Consider the following 6,954-nt stretch of genomic DNA (forward strand, 5'->3'; position numbering starts at 1 on the left):
TTGAAAGCCCTCTGTTTCCATTTTACATTTACTGTATTAACATTTAAAACCCTGGTAGTTATACATGAACATTAGAGAGCCTATTTTTAAAGAAGTATTTATGATTGAATAGGAAATGCTAGGAGGCAGAAATTCCAAATAACTCTACAACATTACTGCACTTAAAAAAATTGCCATTAATTTTGAACAATGGGTTGTTTTATGTGCGTGACACCCTATCTTCAAATGCCAAGAATTATAAATAGCATTTCTATAATAATACAGAGATTATAGAACAGTTTTCTCATACACTGTTTCATTGATTTTCAAATAATTTTTAGGAGAAAAATGTTCCCTCATGAAATTATGTTATTGTTTTTGAGTCTGTTCTGTGATTCCAACAATAAAACAGAGTCAAAATGGTGTTACTATGGACAGAAAAAGACAGGAGATCCTGAAGTCCCAATCACTTGGCCTTGCTCCTACCCCCTTCAGTGAATCCTGAGATGCTTCCAGTAAACCCTAGCACTCTGTGGAACCCAGTTTAAATGGCATTAACTATGTAACAAGCCTTTATTTATTTATTTATTTATTTGTTTGTTTGTTTATTTTTTAAAATATGGAACGCTTCACGAATTTGAGTGTCATCATTGGGCAGGGGCCATGCTAATCTTCTCTGTATCGTTCCAGTTTTAGTATATGTGCTGCCGAATTGAGCAATGTAACAAGCCTTTAAAGATCTGATGCATGGAATATAATACTAAGAGAGATTAAACAAATTTCTCAAGGTCAGAGGATATGTATATAATGGACATAGGATAAACCCACATATTCAGACACTAACTTTCATATCATTCCTAGTTCACCAAAGTTGGATATGAATATTTTTAGAGCCTACTGACCCATCCACTAGAAAGTCACTCATCTCTACAGTAAATCTGTGAAATCACTTTCTCCTCCTCCTTCCATATTTGCTACCCTAGAGAGCTGTGTACTTTCATTGAGCAAGTCTTTTCGTCCTTCATTTCCATTCTAAATAAGTTATCCCTGCAAGAAAGCATTTGCCTAATTCTCCTTTATATCATGTTTCTCTCTAAGGCAAAAGACACAGAAGGTGACAACAAAACATTCATTAGTCATATTTTCTGTGCCAGTTTGAGAACTGGTTAAAAATCTCTACTCAAATGAAGCTCCGCTAACTAATTCTTTGGGGCCATTTGCACACAGATGCCATGGGTTCTTAGGCTTACAGGTTCCATGCTGCATGCAGGCAAGCTAGGTCTGTAGTTTCTCTTCTCTCTCATGGATAATTTTCTTCCCTAAAATTAACTATAAAGTAGCCTTGACTTATCAGGGGAAGCTGGTTTTCTTTAGAGAAGACTGAGTAGACAAAGAGCAAAGAAGACAAAGAATACCTTTTTGCTTCATATGCAACTAATATCCTCTATTACACATTTTCCAATAATAACTTATACATTGATACTTTACAATCTTTGACACTTATAAATCTCCACATGGCATCTGCCATCTGCCTTCCATTGGTGACAATTTGAATGAGAAAGGGTAAATAGTTTAGACTCCTATTCAAGGTATCATCCTTATGATGACTTCACAAATGAAATCAAACAATTGTTGAAATATGTGCAGAAGTACCCTAACGTGAGCATTCTACCAGGAATTAATTTGCATTTTTCTTTACTGTTTTTAGCAAGACAGATTATCAGCAGTATCAAGTCAAAGGCAGGGACAGAATATGACCTTTAAAAATATCTTTCTTGTTCTTTCAAGAAATATGTAAATGGTCCTTTATTGTAGTTGTGTAACTATAATGTTAGCAAGCCTAATATTCCCAGAATATATGTAAAACTGGTTGAAAGAAATATCCCCTTTTCTGCAAAGAATACATTGAATAATAGCTTCATTTGTCTCACAAAGAGAAAACAAACCCAGGTGTTAGGAAAGAATTATTTGATGGGTATAGCAGGCAGTTTGTGGGTCCATATACTGTAGTCACGTTCTCATTTCAGGACATGCAACCCACTTGTAACTACCAGCACCTGCAATTCCTTTCCTGAGTGGCTCTGTGAGCCTGTTCTACCATATGCATAGGAGAATGAATCATTACCCAGGACAAGCCTTAACCTGTGGCTGACCAGAATTGGTAGACACATGGCTCCTTTGGTTCTTAAATTAGAAAACTCTGAAGCAAGACAATACTCTTTATGAGAGTTCTGTAATAGAACTAAACTTTAGTTATCTAGAGGGTGGCATGCTTGGTAACACATCAGGTTTTAGCTTCCTCCATTTTCTCTTTCATTTTCCTACACTCCTACCAACGTTTTTTGGAATTACTTTTAAATATGCTAATTGCATTCAGGTCCTTTTTTTGTTGTTGTTGTAGGGTCTCTGTCTGAGGCAATCTAAACTAAAACAGAGGTTAAAATTCTTCATAATCATTTTTAAAGCTTGTGGGTTCTTAATCACCAGGGAAAAACAGGGAGCACTGGTAATTCTAGGTTGTATGAAGGAGGAGTCCTTGTTACTGAGGTCCAGAATGGACCCTCAGAAATGGCTTTGTATTAATACCCTGATAGAGCAGTGGCTGGTAAGTAATGATGTCCATACATATATACGGCCCAGACATGTCAGGGAATGAAGTCCTATTGATTGGACTTAGAATGGGGAAATCAAATTGCTTGGAAAACAAGTGTGAACATTCTTTGCAGGACACTGGCAAGAAAGGTTCCAGAGGCTAAAGCAGGGGGTTCAACCCACTGCTATGAACTGGAACTTAAACTTTTAAAACACTGTTAGTCTAATGAGACAGCCCAGACCACATTGGCTTAAGGCAGATAGTAAGAGGGTAGGAAGCCCACCTAGTGGAGAGGCTTCTACCTGCGAAGACACTAATCTAACATTTTTTAATGTCATGGAATTGAAAGATTTTTCCTAGCTTTTGCTTTTAACACTAGACTTGCCAAACATCACATGTAAGCTCATATTCATCACACCAAGAGGACATGGTAGCTTGACCTATCTGAAGACACCTGAAGGGAGTTCATGTACCTCTGTATGCATGATGAAGAACGGGAAGGATAATAGAATTAGGACCTTCTCACTATTATAAGCACTCTGTGGATTGGGACTGGACATTCTTGATATGTACATAGGACAAGTCTGGCTCTCATGAAAGTCCTTCCATGCACTTTCCTGGCTCCAAATTCTAGAAGAACTCAACCAGTTATTGGTAATAAACATCTCTTTATTCCTTTGATAATTCCTCTGATAATAATGCCTATATCAAAATTATGTAGAGGAGTATCTATCGACCTATCTGAAGTTCCCCTCCTTATATTTATTTAAAATTTCTCATTTCCTGGTTAAACCCTATCTGAAATAGTTTCCAACTACTTATATCAAGTATTTATTGAGCATTTACTATGTGTCAGTCACTACTTGTGCATGAGAGGGATAGCAATGAAAGCAGACAAGGCCCCTCAATTGATAGAGCTTACATTTCAGTGGTATAAACATTATCAGATACTTACTATTATAGCTAGTTAAGACAAAAGATTTTTAAAAATGCATGAAATGACCAGTATTCAAGATAAATAAAACATCCTCTAGGTCTTTTTATTGTCAATCCTTTTGATAAATAAGGTACATATATATTATTTGGTTTAAATTAATATAATTTTAAGCTTAACTGAATATCAAATGCCTTATTAGGTTATACAGTCATGACCTAACTCCTGTCAAAGAACATGATCCCCTTAAGCTCTATACCCTAGCTAATAATAACCAATTCCAGGCCCTAGAACAATTTCTCTTTTATGCCTCTGTACTTCACAATTACCATTCCTTCTGTTTAAATGACTTCCCTTCAACTACTGTCTTCCTGGAAAATTACTGTTCAATCATCAAGACCCCAAACAAAAATTACTTACTCGATTACTGCCCATATATATAATTCTATTCTTTAGGCCCTCTGAGCACCTTCACATCCCTAATTCTGATGACACTGCTCAGGGCATATCTAAGCACTGCATATGCAATGCTCATTTGCAGTTATGTATACGCTTTTTTTTTTTTTGAGACAGAAAGCACATGTGAGTGGGGGGAAAGGGCAAAGGAAGAGGTAGAGGAAGACAGAGAATCTTAAGCAGGCTCCCCACCCAGCACAGAGCCCAACATGGGTCTCCGTCTCACGACTTTGGGCTCAAGAGTTGGACACTTGACCAAGTGAGCCACCAAGGCTCATGTATAAGCTTTTGTTCATTATTGGACTGTGAATTCTTTAGATCAGGACATCTCAAAGTTTAACGTGTAATTTAGAATTATAAGAGAAACGTGTTATAATACAGATTCTACTTCAGTGGGTGGGGTCTGTGACTCTAAATTTCTAACAAGCTGCCAGGTGACCTTAATGTCTGATACTACTCATGCCTGAACCATACTTTGAATAGTGAAGCTTTAAATGTTACTTATTCTGTTTGGATTGTAACTTCCTGGCATGAAATTTGGCACTTTATAGGTACATCAGTGTTTACGTATAAATGGTTTGATTCACATGCTGTTATCCTTTCATATAACTCCAATACCAAATTGCAAAACTCCTTGGATGTCTTTATTTTCTCTGCAAGACTTCCTTGAATACTGTATGTACATGGGGCTTCCTATAATTAGAAATATATAAAATACGGTGGTGAAATTGTAGCTCAGCTTTGTAAGGTGACTGGTCAGAGCCGTAAATTAAAAGGTAAAATGTTTCTGACATATTTAACTTTTGAAGTACAGTAATATATTAAAGTAACACACTTCTATATCCAATGCCATAATTAAATTTTAACTCATAAAAAATAATCAACTCCCCACAGGAACAGAGCATTTTCAGTTAAAAAGCTACTTATCATTTCTACAGCCATACAATGTTGAATGTGCTGTTTGATCTTTTAACAATTTCATTTTAAAATATTCACAAAAGAGTGGTAATTAAATTACATGGGTGCCATGGTAACCACTGCATTAAATATGCTTAGACTCTGTGCCTTAGCATTTTGGTAGGGAAAAGGGTATTCTTATTCTGTGACAATTACAAACTATGGGTGTTTAGGTCAACCTCCGCCAGCCTTCTAGAAGAGGGTAGGCATATATAACTAAAGTTAGATCAAGAATAGTGGGCACTACTCAGGTATAAAGGAATCCTATAGCCAAGTAGAAAGTCTAATGGACTGAGAATCAAGTCTCAGGCTAGTCGAGGGTCTGTTATTGACTAGCTGTGTGTTCCTTACTTTGAGCTTACTTTGAGCTGCAGACTCCTCACATGTAAAATGAGAAGGTTGAATATGGAACCAGATGTTCAATTCAACCTTGACTTTTCCAATTCTATGAGATCTTTATGATGTAATAAGCACTATATATTTTTACACACTTTATAGCATATAATTTCTGCATTAATGTCCCAGGGCTGATTAAAAAGTACTACAAACTGAGTGGCTAAAAAACATGGAAATTTTTCTCTCATAGTTGTGGAGATAAGAAGGCTAAAACTAAGGTGCTGTCAGAGCAGTGGTCCTTTGGAAACCTCTAAAGGATGATGCATCCTTACCTCTTTTAGCTCCTGGGAGTGCAACACTTTCCTTGGTTGTGGTAATGTAAGTTCAGTCTCTACTTTTCTTTACATGGCCCTCTTTCCTTTGTGTCTCTGTGTGCCCCTCTTCTTATAAGGACATCAACCATAATGGCCCACCCTATTCCATCATAACAAATTGTATCTAAAACAACTCTATTCCACATAAGGCAATTTTGAGGTACTGGAGTTAAGACTTCAACCTACTTTTAGAGGTACACAATTCAACCCATAAAAATTTCCTTTTGTGAAATCTAAATCATATTGTGTCTCTTTATTTTAAGCTATAATCTGGTTATAAACTGGAAAACAAAACCATGTAATTCTTTGTACACAGTCTTAGTCTCTAATGCATTGTATTGGGTAGGGGGATATATTCGGTGATCATACTGCAATACCATGACTTTAGCGCTATATTTTTAAGTAAGTGTACTTCCTCGGAGAAGAGAATAACAGAATTGCTCAATGTTTTGGGAGGATAAAACAGATCTTTGTGATCCACTTCACAGTACTATTTTGGGCCATCTAGTCTCAAGACAGCTGAGATGTATAGTCCATGCAGTGTTGCCCAATCTCCACATAAAGCATCTGCTATATGGTCTCAACTTTTTGCTTCACTTTCTTATAATTGTGCAAGGCTGTCGGCCATGCCTAGAAGTAAACCAAAAGTAAGGCAACTAATGCTTTGCAACAACAGGAATTGTGAGCCAGTGGATAAATGTCTAAATGTCTATCTTCTGAAAAGACAACCAGAGCTAACAAACTCATAGATACACCATCCATTGTTTTTATTTTTCTTATTCTTTTTCCTTCCCCATCTCCCACTGTCATCTCCCTTACATGAGTTACCAGGACGACTTCCAAAATAAACCACCTACATCCAAAGGTCCATCTGCATACTCACAGTCTGCTTTAGGGCACTCCAAGTAAAGACAGAGGAGCAAGTAGGCAAAAGAGTGGCCTGTGCAAAGACCCTTAGTTGTGAAAGAGAAAATGTTGAGGGACTAAAGGAGTTAGGTGTGGATACAGCAGAGGCAAAAGAAAGAAGGTAATGAGAGGCAGGGTTATGAAGGTGTATATCTACTGCATGAGGGAGTTTTCACTCTGCTTTCATTTAAGGAACAATCATATATATTTTTATGCAGATGAGAGCATGATATAATTTGCGCTTGACAAGAATCACTCTGAGCAGACACGGGAGGGGAGACCAGTTGGGATACTCTTGCAAGAGTTCAGTAGTGAGACAATTAGGGTCCAAATGAAAATAATGATAACAAAGCCAAGACTGGGCATATAGAAAAAGGTCATACAAAACTAGTTTTGATTATATCAAATTTAGTGACTGC

General features: G+C 36.9%; 1 non-coding gene across 1 annotated transcript; it reads right to left on the minus strand.

Moving 5' to 3' along the window:
• Positions 1-592: 592 nt before the first annotated feature.
• Positions 593-699, minus strand: LOC124511981 (U6 spliceosomal RNA). Its single transcript, XR_006962019.1, has one exon. It is a non-coding gene; the product is annotated as a U6 spliceosomal RNA (small nuclear RNA).
• Positions 700-6,954: the final 6,255 nt, after the last annotated feature.

The sequence above is a fragment of the Lynx rufus genome, unplaced genomic scaffold (assembly GCF_022079265.1).
Source record: "Lynx rufus isolate CCGP_SWC_20201006 ecotype Redwood Valley unplaced genomic scaffold, mLynRuf1.p SCAF_16, whole genome shotgun sequence".
In the NCBI taxonomy this organism is placed as follows: domain Eukaryota; kingdom Metazoa; phylum Chordata; class Mammalia; order Carnivora; family Felidae; genus Lynx; species Lynx rufus.